The following is a 16,294-nucleotide window of genomic DNA, read 5'->3' as shown; positions in this document are numbered from 1 at the left end:
GAACTATGAATACAGACCAGTTTCCAGGTCTGTCTGCTTGGTGAGAAACCACCATGGTGCTGTGTGCAGCTGCAACCAGAAGGTGGAGCCAGAGGAGCAGTTTTGGTCCTTCTTTTCTTCGCTGCTGTGCTGCCTTCCTGATGAGCCTGAAGCATCTTTTTCACATCATTCAGGTTGCTGCTGCCCCCCAGTATTTTTTTTTTTTAAACCCTGTAAAATTCACTGAGTGATAAAAAATCTCAGAGCAGGTGCAGAAGAAGACGTTTCGCTGCCATTTCGTCCAGTTTCTTTTATTTTCACAGTGCTTGACGGACAAGAAGAAAACATTATTACATTAATGAAATAATAAACGTTTCTTCCTCACAGCAGAGGTTAGTTGTTGTTTTTTGTGAGCAAAATGCAGAAAAACATCACATTTGAGTTTTTCAGATCTAATTAGGACTAATTCATCACTGCAGAGCTGATCTTCTACCCATGCTGACTTGTGCTACCTTTCACAGGTCACCTGCAGATTTCTATCTTCACGCTGATTCAAACAGGGTGTGAAGACCCTGGCAGATGACCTTGCCCAGGGGCCTCGGGTATTTCCGAGGCTGGCGGTGGATATGGGGCGAGGCCGGCATGGGGCCTCTTGCTGAGACGCAGCGAGAGGAAGGTATTTGGCAGCAGTCTGACGGGTTTCCTGTCAAGGCGGGGCCAGAGGGGAAGAAGGAGCCAAGCGGGCCCCCGATGGCCTCTGAGATGCCTCAGCAGGAGGCAGGGAGGTCAGGGCAAAGGAGACCTGCATAGCATGGAGCGGATGAGTGTATAAAAGCGGAAAAAACTCAGCAGAAGTGAAACCTGAAGGATATTTTCACACTGTTTAAATTAGATGATGCCCAGGTGGACATCTGTAATGAATCTTCTGAGGCACACGTTGGTTTTCTGGCCTAAATCTGTTTGATTCACAAAGTGAAATACATTTAGTGAAGTCTGACGTTTCTGGTGGATGTGATCACATGCAGAGGGTTTTAAACAAGACCGGAAGAAGCCTCTAAAATCATCTATTCTTAACATGATTGAACGGGTTTTACTTCCTGTTCTACCTCCTGGGAACCTCCAGAAAGGATGATTTATCGAAATCAAAACTTCATACCCTGAATATTTCATGTATTAATTATCATCATGACAAAGAAACAGATGAATGAGGTACAAAGAAAGGCCTGAGTGGGATTTGAACCCAAGACGTTCCTGCTGTGATACTGCAGCACAAATCACTGATCCACCGCAGCAATCCCAGCAGCTAAAGAGGTTAGCAAACAAGCACTGGAGCAGTCCGCTTTAACTTCTGATCTTTTACCACAGGTCCCAGTCAAATACAAGTCGTTTAGGGGATTTTTTAAGTCAAATGTCAAGTCTTTAAAAGGTAGGTCCAAGTCAAGTCTAAGTAAAATTTCAAGTCCTTTGCACCAAGCCAATTCTGTAGTCTTTCAGGGAAAAGCCACGTTTCAAATGTTTTACCACAGGTCCCAGTCAAACACAAGTCGTTTATTGTCAAGTCTTTCAGAGGCCAGTCCAATTCATGCCTCAAGCCTTTAACCCCAATTCTAAGGTAAGGCCCAAGTCTCTTGCAACTAGTCCGAAACAAGTCACATGTCATAAGACGGTAAATCCAAATCAAGTGTTAAGTCTTTTAGGGGCAAATCCAAGTCAAATTTCAAGTCTTCAAGTCAAAGTCAAGTCTTTGAAGGGCTAGTCCAAGTCAGGTCTCAAATCTGAAAACAGTAACAAGTGAAAACAAGAGGAGTCTCAAGTGTTTTACCCCAAGTCAAGTTTCTGGTCCGTTGGGGGTAAGTTCAGGTCCATTTTCAGGTCTTTGAATGGCAAATCCAAGTCAGGTGTGAGAACTCTGAGGGGCAGGTCTAGGTTTTAAATCTTTAACCTTAAATCCAAGTTAAAAAATTCCTAAAAGATCCCTAAACACTGAGCAGACCTGCAGAAACAAAGTGTTTCAACACAGAATGGATCTTTAAATGTTTATTTGCTCTAACTTCCCCGTTAAACTGTGGCGTTCTCGTGTAGATTTAGTCTCGTTTCTGATTTTGTGTGATCTAATGAAGTTATCTCAGGAAGTGATTAAGCCAGAGCTTGTGATGCAACACCTTTCTGCATCAGCAGAAAGTAAAGTACCAACTCACCAACTGTTGACCACATACAGAGAAGTTTTAGTTTTTTTATGACGAAGAGCTGATGAAAAGAGAGGAGCAGGAGGAGGAGGAGGAGTAGACTGTTGGTCAACACACCGTTTCCTGTCCTCTGGGATGTCTGGTAGCCCTCTGGATGACTGGATCACTCATCTCTCTTCCTCAGTTCAACCTCTTCTCCTCCTCTTCCACTCATCTCTCTATCCCAACAGACTGTTTGGATTCAGTCAGTCCACCTTAAATCTCTGCAGACAGACGTCCACCAAGAGTTCAAAATCTAATTCAGTCCCTAAGAGATGATTTGTTATATGATGATCAACAAAATGCAAATAAAAGCAGAACTTTTTTGATAAAAATCAGAGTTCAGCCCCTGAGTCAACACTGAGTAGAACCACCTTTCTTTGCAGGTCCAGCAGGTCTTTTGGAGTTCATCTCTACGAGCTTTGAAGATCCACAGATTAATGGTTTTGTCCATTCTTCAAATTAGCTTAGAGAGTCCGATTGGATGAAGAGCATCTGTGAAGATCTGGTTTCAGGTGTTACAGACTCTTACACGGATTTAGGTTTGGACTTTGACTAGGACATTCTATCACATGGATTTGCTTGTTGATCTAAAGCTCTGGCTGTACGTCCAGGGTGGTGGTCCTGCTGGAAGGTGAACCTCCATGTTTTCACCTTCTCTCTCTGCCCTTCTTCCTGTCCAGCTACTGAGGAATGAAGGCCATTGGCGCCACAAAGACATTAAAAAAAGAACCTAAACTGCTTTAAACTTGGTCCATCACATCAAATCCCAATAAGACACCTTCATGTTTGTGGTTATAATGCGACAAAATGCAAAAAACTCACAAAGTGTGAATATTTCTGCAAGAGATCCGTAATGTCGGATCCCTCAGATGGGTCTGCATCCAGAACCATCATTCATCAGCAGCTGAACATGGAGTAGGGATTACCTTGGGAAACTATGTCCAGCTTTGCAATATAAAGTTACTTTCTCAAAGTTTATTGTGCAGAAAAGAAGCCGGATGTTCAGTTTGCCCAGAACCAGAATCCTGTACTGTTCTGAGGGTAATATATGTTTTAGTGTGTCGGGTGCGGATGGAAATGAGCTCTGAGAACTAGAATCTAACATGAAACCTATTTTCCTCTGAGATTAATGCTCCTGTACTTGGACCCTGACAAACAAACCTCTTTGGTTTAGGAGGCATCTGAGACCATCACACAGTGGACCCTGGACTACTCACATCAGTATTTCAGGTCTTTGTTAGAAGAAAAACACAAGGAAGCAACAGGTGCAGCTTCATCTTCATCTTTTCCAGGAACATCCATGTAAAAGTTTTTTACTAGGACCCTGGAAAACCTTATTCTGTACACATCCTGAAGACATGGCTGAGGAAGAAGAGGAAGCGTCTGCCTGCAGTCCAGAAAATTTAGAAACCAAATATGTGACGATCACAACCCTTAAATTACATAATTAATTAGTCCTGTTAGTCTACCAGCCTTGATCTGGTTTAGAAGCAGCTTTAAATAAAACTTCAGGCGCAAAACAAACTTGATCCCTCCAAAATAAAAGACTCCAGAGGTGATTTTCCTGGTTTTTTCAACCAGTTTTTTCTGAGGAGTCTAATGCACATCTGAAAGAAGAACATTTGGAGTGCTGACTGAGGAGAACCGGTCTAAGGTTTTCATTCTGGGGGTGGTGTACCTGCAGAGGAGCAGCAGGGACTCGAGCTGGTTTCCTATTAGGTCAATGGCCACCCCCAGAAGCCGATCCTCTTTAGCTCTCCTTTCACTCCTCATACAGCGGAAACCGGCGGGTCGGACGGAAGGAAAGCTGCAAGGCGCAATTAGACGCTCCATTATATAAAGGCATATTCAGATAACAGGGGCACCAATGAGGTCAGTATGTGCCTTTTGTTGTGGGATTAATGAGTTTTTTAATAAAACAAAAAAATGCCCCCTTCGTTATTGTAATGACCTAATGAGTATGTCAGTGGCGCCGGGCCATATTGGTGGGAAAGTCCTGCGGTTGGAGCAACTCTATGTCCTCTCCCTGCACCTGCATCCACCCAGAGCCACCCCGTGATTTCTGGACCTCAAATGTTTGTATTCAAGCTCAGAACCAAACGAGTGTTTAATTACCATAAATCCTGCTGGCATTTAGCCCTGCAACACAATGAATGGCAACATAGAGCTCATTTAGGTTATCAACAAGGGGCCCAGTGGTCAATTGGGTCATTGATTTGGATTGTTTGACAGACGTGGAGCCAAGGCCGCAGTAACAAGCAAAGTTCAAAAATCCCCCTCAGTTGAATCGAGAAGTTTGTCACTGAATCTGTTGGAAAGGGCTGTCAGGAGCGATTAGGGGGCATGAAAGGGCTCGGCGATCAAACGGGCTCTGTCCCAGCGCTGCACATTTAATTACAATTTGCATGTCTTTGTTCCTGACCCTTCAGCGGGCATGATCTGATTACAAGGGTGAACAGTTAGCACCGAGGGAAACTCGCAGTAAGCAGCCCCACATATTTTTCTCACTATAATCCCGGCTGTTTGAAGGAAGACCAACCCTCCAGCTCGCAGCGTCGGACGTAAACCTCCTTTTTCTGCTTCATACCCGTCCGCCGCAGCACTCTGGGAGTTTAGGGAGCTGGAGGGAGCATGGGGTGTCCACTGGCTCATTAACTAGGAGGCACTGTGCCCTTTGACCCCAATGATGCTGGGTGACATGGCAGACGTGGAGAGGCGATTGGCTGGCAGCTTCAGTGGTTGAATGTGCCACCAGTGGTGTTCCAGCGTGGAAAAGGCCAGCATGGCGCAAGGCGCTATCCCAGCTTAAATCACGTCTTTTATTGTTTTCAGATACTTTATTATATAGTTTCATTCATTAAAGGGATTCATGGATTATTTTAAAGGTGTTTCCATCATATATGTGTTCATGCAAAAAGTCAAACAGAATTTATATGTTTAATAATATTACCAATGATAATATGGATTTAATTTTTATAAGTTTATTACTATTTTTTTAAATGTATACATTCAGTTAAACTTAGTAATAAGTAATAAAGTTCTATTTTCGGTGAAGGTTAAAGAAAAATCAGATCTCTGGAGACAACGCAATGAAACGATCCGAATGATCAAGTCCAGTAAACGCATAAAACTAATTATTGGTGACAAAACAATGAGAAGTTAAAAGTAAAAGAAGTCAGTCAGAGGAGGAGGAACTGGTCAGATTAGTGAGGAAACACTGGAGATACTGGATGTACGGTGTATAAGGGGTCAAAGATAACATGAAGACATCATTTTAACAAATTCTGAATAAAAAATGACCAACATGCAACTAAAAAATATCTGAAAACAATAAAGGCAGTTCTAATAATAATAATAATATAAACATGCCTCCATATCTGTTCACTGTCCCCCTAATAACACAGCTCCTCTTACTGCTCTTCATCTCTCCTCTCAGCTGTTCTTCACCTCCTTTCTTCATGCTGCTGCTTTATGAACTCAATATGAAGGTTTTTATTCATTCTAGAGATCTGGAGATGTTTCTGAGCATTTTTAAGAGTAATTAAATTATTATTATTAATAAAATAAATCGGGTTTGCTATCAGCACGGAGATGCATTAGTGTATCCTGGATAGATTGGTCCAGGAGGCAAAGCGGTTCTGTTCTTGCTGTTTACAGGCAAACTGCAGTCAGAACCGCAGCGCAGCTCACTGCTGCTTGAAGTTAGAAAAGCAGCGGTTTGATAGTCCAACCAGTTGTAGTTTGAAACTTGTGGGAATCTTTTTAATCTGTTTGCTGTTTTTTACTCTCCTGCTGTTTAACATTCTCAGCATTCTACTTTACTCTGCTAGATCTTGTCAGAAAGTCCGGTTCTGCTGGTCCAGCCTGTAATTTTGCACTATGTTGTTTGTTTTATGACTGAGGCCTGAAATGGACACCGACGGTCCTGGGAATGACTTGGCATTTTCCAAGTGACACAGACTGACGTTGGACGAAATGATATGATTTTGTCGGCCAAGGTCGGCCAACTGAAGCGGAAAAACGGGCTCCTTGTGCTTCAGTACTTCCTGAACCCTGGAATAATGATCCTTTCTTGGTCATTAGTGTCTACTCAGTCAATCAGAAACACATCAGACATGAGTTTAGCATTCAGGCACAGGACGACTGACCTTGTTTGTGCCCTTCCTCACCAGCAAGCTGTCACAAGGCTTCACCCAAATTAAGGCAATTAGGAGCGATTTGTCTTCCCCATTAAGCCGGGTCTCCTCATCGGGTCCTAATGACGGCAGCGGGACATGGTTTAATCAGGGTTCACATCCACCTCCAGCCAGTGGCCCCTCTTTGAGTTGACTCTACAACCAAAAACCCTTCACAAGCAGGGGAAGGTTCAGGAAAACAGCAGCAGAAGCTACCAGAGGCTCCGATCAGAAAAACCTCACTGTGCACAGCTTGATTATCCCTCATAACCTGGAATCTGCGAGCAAAGTCGGCTGCACACAGCAGGGGGCCCGGCAAAATTTTCTTTGGAGATTTTCCAGAGATTTTCCAGGAGCTGAGACTTAAAACATGTACAGCACCATCCACACCTATCGATAGGCCTTTAATGATGTGTTTGAATTAAACTCTTCTAATGTAGTAGAATGATTTCTCATGAAAACGTTGATTTGGATGCTAGAAAGTTTTGTTAACAACATTCCCTGGTGGCACGGTGGATGGTTAACTGGTTCATCTAGAGGATCTAGGTCTGGGGACTGGCATGGCCATGGAGGAAGCTGAACCGTTTCTGGGTTGATTTGACCAGATGTTCTGGATCATTGTTCTATTTAAAGATGACCCATTTTACTTCAAATGTCCTGGTATTTCAAAGAGTCAATGATGCCATGGTTTCTCAAGGCAGAGAACCAGGCCCACAGCATCACAGATCCTCCACTGTACTTAACAGTCAACATGAGGTGCTTTTCCACATATTGATCCGGTACTTCACACCCAGACCCAGCTGGAGGGTTTGCTGCTGAAAAGTTCTATCTCAGTCTTATCTGACTGAAGCACAGGTCCAGTTAAAGTCCCAGAAGAGTTTTACAAACACCAAGATCTGCTGAGCTTTAGATGTTGTCCTGGGTTCTTCTTTGACCAACTGGATGAGTTGTCTATGAGTTCCTGGAGTACGTTTGGTAGGCTGATTTTTTTCTGGGCATGTTCTCCACATTTATTTGTGGATAATGGTTGTCCACCACCTGCACTGTGTCCAGCCGTCTGCTCACTCCTTACATTTAGTCATGAGAATAAAAACTTACCTCCTCATCAGATCCTGTTCGTAACAAACCAGGGGTTTCAACATTTAAAGATATTAATCTGAACGTAGATATGGGAACGTTTGGACCAGTTCTGATTGGATGCAGCAAAATTACCTCACATGGGAACCTCAACACACATCTGCCATATTTTAATACCATGTTCTCTTGTCTTTCCTATTTACCTTTGCTGCACGACCAATAAATGGAAAAGGATCTGGGCATGCAAAAAACACTGATTATTATTATTATTTCATGTTAAGATTCTTCAGCTGTGAGCCTGAATGATCAGTCTAATTATCAAGCCTAAATTTATTTCAGGACAATTTGACATATAATATCAATTAATAATTTCAAGATGGGAAGGTCAGTTTGCCAGTGTTTATCATCTTGATTTATGCCAAACACGTGGGCCAGAAACAGAAAATCAATCAGTCATTTTAGGCTCTGTTTTATCTCTAAGAAATTTCTAGTTGTCCAGTAAAAATCTGAACGTAAACCTGCAGCATAGGTGTCAAACATCTCAGTTTTCAGGCTTTATAACAGAAATATTGAAAAAGAACAGTTTATAAACGCTACAAACAGCTGCCTTGTGGATTATGATATATGAAAGTATTATTTTTCTGAAGCTGGAAGCGATTCAGTCAGAAAGCAGGTCATGTAACCTCCAGACCTCAGCCTGGCGGCCAGCTAGAGGAACACTCTGATAACATTCCCGTCCAGTTGACCTCCCTCTGTCCTCGTTCAGCTGCAGGATCCCATAATGCACCTCGATTTGTCCTGATCGCAGAGGTCTCAGAGTTATGTAAGCTCGCTAGATTAGCTCTATATGCACAGATTCATCACCATGTGGCAATTAAGGATTGTTTTTCATTTTAATATTTATGCTCTTCCTATTGAAATTACATTAAAGGACATAATTCAACTTTAATGTAAAAAAAAACCTAAGGTTCCATGATAGCTTCACACAGATGATGCAGATTCATCCCCTGAACATCCATGATGAGAACCTTGTCTTCCCATCCTGAATGCTGAGATCTGGTGTCTGTGGAGGACATTAGACTCCCTGTTAGAGACCCTGATGGACCTCAAAAACTCCAACTGTGTCCACGTCTCAACCATCTAGCTGTAAATTTGATGGGAAATTAAAGAATATGGTGGCAGTCCTTCTTTTGTAAGCCTAAGTGCTTAAATAAAGGGTAATTTGACTTCTTGTCTTGTATCTTGAAGAGTTAAAATCTTGACACCTCCAACCCATGTTCAGAACTGAAGAATCCTTCAGTTGTTCTGGGGGTAACTCAATGTAAGTTCAAAAACATCTGGGGAGCTCACCCTGAGACAAACATCTAGGAGGTGGGCAGATGTGGAGCAGGTGTGTCTGCTCAAAGCAGGAGACCACTCCCACAGAGCAGAGAGCTGCACAGGTAAGGGGAAAGCAGCCCAGGAATATTTGGGAGTAAGAGCTTCTTCATGGTAGGGAGCTTCTCAGTCTATGCTGATGCTGAACTGGCTCTACTGTGGACATTGGCCCTGGTGTCCTAGCAGGTAGCTGCTAATGGCAGGCTTAAGGCTCGATGTTTTATTTGCTGCTTCCAAATATCCTGAGCAATTTCTGTTCATCCCAGAGGGACAGTTTAGGTGTTCTTCTAGACCTTGGCAACATTGTGAAACATCTTAAGAACTTGGACTTAGCTATGCTGCTGGAGGACATAATGACAACTTTTCTCTCTCTCTGCTACATTCTCATACTACTCTACAATTTTGTGTTATTTGCTGTTATTTCAGCTTTTAACTCTATGTTCTCTTTCTGTTTTTTCTCTTTCTAGATGCTACACTTGGCCTGGCTCTGTGTTTAGCTGCGACACCATTTTGGAGTGGGGCATCATCCAAGCTTCTGCTGCCAACAACTTACAGCTCACCTTCTACAGATGATCCACTTGGCCCTGTCTTTCAGTGTTTAACCCTTTCTCTCTCCTAGACATGGCTACTGACTGAGCTTCTACTGTGACTAACTCTATGTGCTCTCTTTCAGACTCTAGAATTGAAAACTGGCTCAGAGTTTATCTGCTTAGCTGTCTTTCTCTCATAGATGAAGCCCCTAAAGGAGCTGCTACCAATAATGTTTCACTTTTCCTCCCCATAGAAAGTACTCCCCAGTTGGTCATGGCAGATGGCTGCTCATACTGAGCCTGGTTCTGGTTCTGCTGGAGGTTTCTTCCTGTTAAAAGGGAGTTTTTCCTCTCCACTGTCGCTACATGCTTGCTCAGTATGAGGGATTGCTGCACAGTCAACACCAGTGACTGTCCACTGTCTCTACATTCTCATCCAGGAGGAGTGAATGCTGCAAGTCACTGACTGGATGCAATCTGCTGGGTTTCCTTAGATAGAAAAACTTTTTATCCAATTTGAATAAATAACTGAATCTGACTGGTTGATGGTTAGGATTAATTGGAATGTATGATCCTCACTTGAAATCTGTATGATTGGATTGAACTGACTTTGTGAAGTGCCTTGAAACGACATGTGTTGTGAATTGGAGCTATATAAATAAAACTGAATTGAATTGAACTGAATTAGTATTGCTTGAACTGGTGATCTTGGAATCTACAGCTGCATAGAAGTTGATCTAAAAGACTTTCCCAACTTGTGTAAATGTTCAGCTCATCTTCTCAGACTTTCACTGAGTTCCTTGGTTCATTGTTCTTGGTCAGTCTCGGTCAATCTAATGAGCTCGTCTTCTTTAAAAGCTTCTTGGTGGCCCCACTACCTGCAACCTACATGGAAAAATCAGATAAATGACAGAGGATCAAAGCGAGTCACACAACCAGTTGGTGTACAAGCGCCGGTGCACGCCGTGCTTGTGAGGTTCTCTCTCTGTGAATGAAATAAAAGCTGGTCTTGTTTGGCAGTGAAAAAAGGCTAATAGGGCTGACCGGCCGCTCACCCCGCAGCAGCAGAAACAGAATGGGAAAGACAAACAGAGGGAGGAGGAGGGTATTCTTCTTGTGCACGAACGGGAAGGGTAAACGAGGGAACGGAGCAGCACCGGGTGGCAGATTAGTCCACCTTGTGCCTCTCAGAAGAATGAAGGGATGGACTGATCGGTTAATGGAGCCGCTGATGAGAACAGCGTGTTGTAGTTTAATGAGGAGAATGAAGAGACCCATGAAGTTTCTCAAATAAAAACAAACCACTATTTTAATTATGATGGATACATTTTAGCAAAAACTGCTAAATTTGGCCTGGAATCTATTGTAACTCAGGACCAAAACGACTTTTAACAACCAAATTACAGCCTTGATGACAGAGCTGTGGGAAGGGGAAACATGCATCCATCTTGATGGTCATTTTATCCCATTTAGGGGAATTAAAGCTGAGTGGAGTTCTGAAAGGACAAAGAATTAAGGAACCTCTGAGCAGAACTTATGACCTGTTTAGACCCATCCTGGTGGACCCGAATCAGTATTTGACATCACCAAAGATGATATGTGGAAGATCATTGGAGACCAAGGAGCAAACAAAATAAATCAAAGTGTGGAACGAATGGTTTGTCATCGAAGGACTAAAGAGACAAATGTTTGCTTTCAACTTGTGTTGATGAGTCAATACAACGAAAAGTCCTGCCACAACTGAACGACATACGAGGAAATCTCAAGAACTATTTGAAGTTTCCTCTCAAAGTTTTTCACAGGACAAACAGATTTCATTCATATCCACTTAATTCCAATCAGCCCAATTCCAAACAACTATTACTGAAAAGCGGTCAAATTCAGTTCATCATAATATGAAAAACAAAGTTAATGAAAGTCATAGCTCCATCAATGAGTCCAGAAAGCACAGCTAAACAGAGAAACACTGAGCCAGGAGTACTTTCTACGGGAATGGATAAACCAAAGAGACTGCACAAAGTTAATATTATAAATAAATTACTTAATCTAGAAACAAATCATAGGGTGTGGCCCTGTGCTGTGGGGAAGGGATTTATGGCGTTTGGGTTCGGGGGCATGTGTTCAATATCTGTTTCCTGGTTGGGGTTGGCTCTGTGGGGAAATTCATGTTGGGGTTCATTGGGGATGGGGGGCTAGGATTGCAACTCATTGGGGGGTTGGGGCTGCTCTGGTTGGCAGGCTAGTTTTGACCATGTAGAACCCTCTTTTGTACATGGTCCCCTCTCCGGATGAGGTTGGGGGTCAAAGGGGACTGGGGTTGGGTGGTTCCCCTGGGACTCTCCCCTGCTCTTCTGTGGGGGTTGCAGTAGTCCTGGGGTGGTCCTCCTGGGGTTCCTGTGCTCTGGGGGCCTTTGGATGTCTGTGGCTCGGATCTGCTTCGTATCTGTCTCAGGTCCAGGGGGCAGGTCTGTGGCTCCTCACACTCACTATTGCATATTTGTATGGAGAAACCTTGTATGCACAAGTGCGCTCACACTGAGACCCACAGGTGTTTAGATTTGGGTGTTAACAGATACACAAATGTTTTATATTGAGCTGCAGTTACCACTACATACATCTTGCATTCATAAGTATTGTGCACTTTTTGGTAAAAATGCAGTTAAGATGAACGTTTCTGCAGGGTGTTATCTTGTATTCTCTTCATCCTTCTTTCTCTCCTCCATTCTTTTCTCCTCTCCCCTTTTTCCTTTTTGTCCCCCTCTCTCTCGATCGTGTTTCTTTTTTTTTCCTTTTCATTTCTGTCTCTGTGTCCATGACAACTGAAATAATCCCAAAGCAGTTTCTATTAAAGTTTCTTTTATAGATATCAAACAGTTGTGAAAGTAAATCTGTTGGGCTTTTTTCTTGGCAACAATTCTGAACGCTACTCTGCCGGACAGGACAAGGTAAAAAAAAAAAAAAAAGACGGACTGAGCAAGGAGTACTTTCTAAGGGTAAGACATACACAGAACACAGAGCAGCAACAGTGGGCTGCACGGTGGCACAGTTGGTAGCACTGTTGCCTTGCATCAAGAAGGTCCTGGTTGGATTCCCAGCCGGTGGTCTTTCTCCATGAAGTTTGCATGTTCTCCCCGTGCATGAATGGGTTCTCTCTTCTTCCCACAGTCCAAAAACATGACTGTTAAGTTAATTGGTCCCTCTAAATTGCCCTTAGGCGTGAATGAATGTGTGCATAGTTTTTTGTCCTGTGTGCTTCTGTGTTGTCCAGGGTGTACCCCGCCTCTCGCCCCTAGACTGCTGGAGATAGGCACCAGCTCCCCCGCGATCCACTATGGAAGAAGCGGTAGAAAATGATGACTGACTGATATCAAGTCGTTCATATAACAGGATGCAAAATAAGCTTATTTACAATAAACAGAAACAGAACATATAAGGTGTAACATAGAGCTCCATCAATGACAGGAAAGAGACACAAGTGATGTGGTAAAAACAAAAAGGACGCCTGGGCCATGGAAATCACACAGAGAGTACACACAACCAATGGCCATCAGTGACCCATTACAGGAAAGAGACATTATTAATTACAGAACCACTGGGCGAAGAATACTTTCTATAGAGGGAAACAAACAAATCACACAAAATTAAAGACAAACAATCAAATAATTATTTCTCAACCAGTTTATGAATTTTTGTTTTAATAAGGGTTAAGAGATAATTAATGTCCCCATAAATTAAAATACAAAACAAATATTTTGTGTGTGCACTGAACAAGCTTTATGGTTTCCAAAGATCTCCTTGTCTCAACAATCTGCAGAAATATCAGCAGGAGAAAGTTCTAGTTTCCCCAGATGAAGCTGAGGATGAGGATGAAGGACAGATTTCCTTCCAGAAGGTGGAATTCAGAGACTAAGACTTCCTGCAGCTGCTGTATATTTGTTGTTGTAATCCTTGTTAACTCAGCACGTCCCTGATTGGAGCCTGAAACACTTGAACGTGTTGAGTTGCTGGATGTCAAAGCAGGAAGTGAAACCCTCCTGATAATCACTGATGTTGTTGTGGAAACAAGGCGTAGCTCATCACGAAGCCTTCCTCTCGCTCGCTGCAGGAGCTCCAAACACCTCATCGCTGTCATCGGCTTGAAACAGGGACAGATGGCGTTCCTGCAGACGGAGCAGAGACAGCAGCAGAAAAAAGGTTTGATCCTTTTAGAAATCTCTGTTGAAATTGTTTTAATTTAAAAGAATTGTTTTGCATCATCCTTTCCTGAACTGAACTCAATTTTCTTTAAGCAGTTTTTTGGTTCATTTCCTCGTGGGACTGAAAATAAAGCAAAGACAAACAGTCTGTTTCTATTTGATTTTATTCTTGGAGAACAACTTTAATAGTACTTTAATAGTTCATTCAGTAAACAGAGAGTTAATAGAATAACTATACATAAATATCATCAACACCTTCGTCTTCTTTCACTGAGCTTCAGATGTGGTAAACTAGCTTCATCGGTGAGGAATCTGACCTCAAACACTGGTGAACATTTAAGAGATGGCTCCTGCTCCAGTTTGTTGCAAGAAGATGTTAATCAAACAAAGATCTCAGATTTTTTGATCCACATTGAAACCCATGTTTCTGATCGTGGATTGTGGACCAGATCTTTACCCTTGCTGAGTTATTGAGGGACTTTGACCATCCAGTTTCTATGTGTTTGTGGATCTGGAGAAGGGTACAGCTGAGTCCTCCAAAGCATTCTGTGGAGATTAGATGATGAATAAAGTTGGATTAGATGATGGGGTTGTGGTGTTGGAGTCAGATCTAATCTTTCTAGGGCCAAAGCAGGAGATACGTTGTTCTTATACCAATGTTTGGTTCATTCTCGGTGCTGGTTGAGCTTTTCTATCTGGTCCTGTTTCTGGTGTCAATCAACAGAATTTTTAGGGTGTATTCACACTTGCCACTTTTGGTCCGCTTTAAACGGACCAGAGTTCGTTTCCCCCCTTGGGAGGAAAGAGACACAAGTGATGTGGTAAAAACAAAAAGGACGCCTGGGCCATGGAAATCACACAGAGAGTACACACAACCAATGGCCATCAGTGACCCATTACAGGAAAGAGACATTAATTACAGAACCACTGGGCGAAGAATACTTTCTATAGAGGGAAACAGATCACACAAAATTAAAGACAAACAATCAAATAATTATTTCTCAACCAGTTTATGAATTTTAGTTTTAATAAGGGTTAAGAGATAATTCATGTCCCCATAAATTAAAATACAAAACAAATATTTTGTGTGTGCACTGCACACACAAAATATTTGTTTTGCCATGGAAAGATGTAGAAAACTAACACACTTATTTACTTTTTAAATTTCCCAAAATATTGCACACAGTGGAGTTAATAAATAAAATATATATAGAGTAAATTAGACTGAAGGCAGTGAGAGTGGATTCAGCTCTGATGTCCAAACAACCTCTGTAGAACTTGTCTTTGAACTTCTCACCACCTCCATCTCCTTCTCCTGAAGTCAAACAAAAGGTTGCATGATATTTCTCATTAGAAGAAGGATGGATCTGCTGAAAATAAATCTAAATATGGTCTTGAAGCTGCATGTTCTCTCCATGCATGCATTGGTTCTCTCCAGGTACTTCTGCTTTCCCCCACAGTTGAAACTCATGACTGTTAGGTTACCTGGATAATGCCCTTAGGTGTGTGCTTGGTTATTTGTCCTGTGTGTCTCTGTGTTGTCCTGTGATGGACTGGACCTATCCATGGTGGACCCTGTCTCTGGCCCGCTGACTGCTGGAGATAGACCCCCTGCAAGGATGAGCAGGTATAGACAACAGATGCATGGAGGATGGATGGTCTCAAAGCTTGAAGTGTTTGTCTTATTAAAGGTCAAAATGCTGCCAGATAAACCTCAAAAAGGTGATATTTCAATGAACACACACACACACACACACACACACACACACACACACACAGAGACACAGCCAGCATTTAGTGGTTACCAGCAAGGCTTACTGGTGCAGAACAGAGGCCCGGTAAGGAGTTCTGCGATGCTAACTGACAGTCTGGCAGGACGGTGGGGCCTGTGATCCGTTTGTATATATGTGTGTGTGTGTGTGTGTGTGTGCTTATCAGGCAGCTCTGCATGGGCTTTGACCTCTCACATACTTCATGAGTTCATTAATGAAGCTCAGAGCCTTGCTGCTCTCTCCTGCCTCACACTGACCTGAGATCAGCTTCATCTCAACACCCTGCAGAGTCCAGATAAGCTCCTGGTTTTAATTATTACTCGGATCCATGTTTAATAAACCAGGTGAGAAGGTACCATCATCAGGGTCAGCTCCTCATTTTATCCTTTTACCCTCAACCATACAGTGGATTTTACATGTTTAACATCTAAAGATCTTTCATGGTTGTGGTTCCATCATTCAGAATGGTTACTGGACCACTCTTATTTGCAGAACAGATTTAGTTGCTTCCTGGAATAGGAGTAGACCAAATATATCTACAGAGTTTGGAATGGGGCTTTGGGACAAACAGTGTTGTTTGTTTGGGGTCTTTGACCCAGAAGTGTCCAAGTTCAACCATCTGACCAAAACTGTCCCCTTCAGAGGAAAGCTAATCGGTTCGGATGTTCAGGAACCAGCAAGGTCCAAGAAGGAATCCCCTGCTCCAATCCCAAGACCATCAAGCTCGACTGGAATCTGGAGCTGTCCTCATGGACAGGACGAAGTGTCTTCTGAAGAAAACTTTGATGGACAGACAAGATGGACACTGACCGGTTTGGACACAATGACAAGAACAATGCTTGAAGGAGTCGAGGTGAGGCTTTCTCCAACTGTCAAGCATGGTGGAGGCAGCATCATGCTGTGGGGCTGGTTCACTGCCAGTGGTGCTGGTCCATTGCATGAAGTGGGTGGGGTAATGAT

This window comes from Girardinichthys multiradiatus, chromosome 22 (assembly GCF_021462225.1).
Source record: "Girardinichthys multiradiatus isolate DD_20200921_A chromosome 22, DD_fGirMul_XY1, whole genome shotgun sequence".
Classification (NCBI taxonomy): domain Eukaryota; kingdom Metazoa; phylum Chordata; class Actinopteri; order Cyprinodontiformes; family Goodeidae; genus Girardinichthys; species Girardinichthys multiradiatus.
This window is presented reverse-complemented; position numbering follows the sequence as displayed.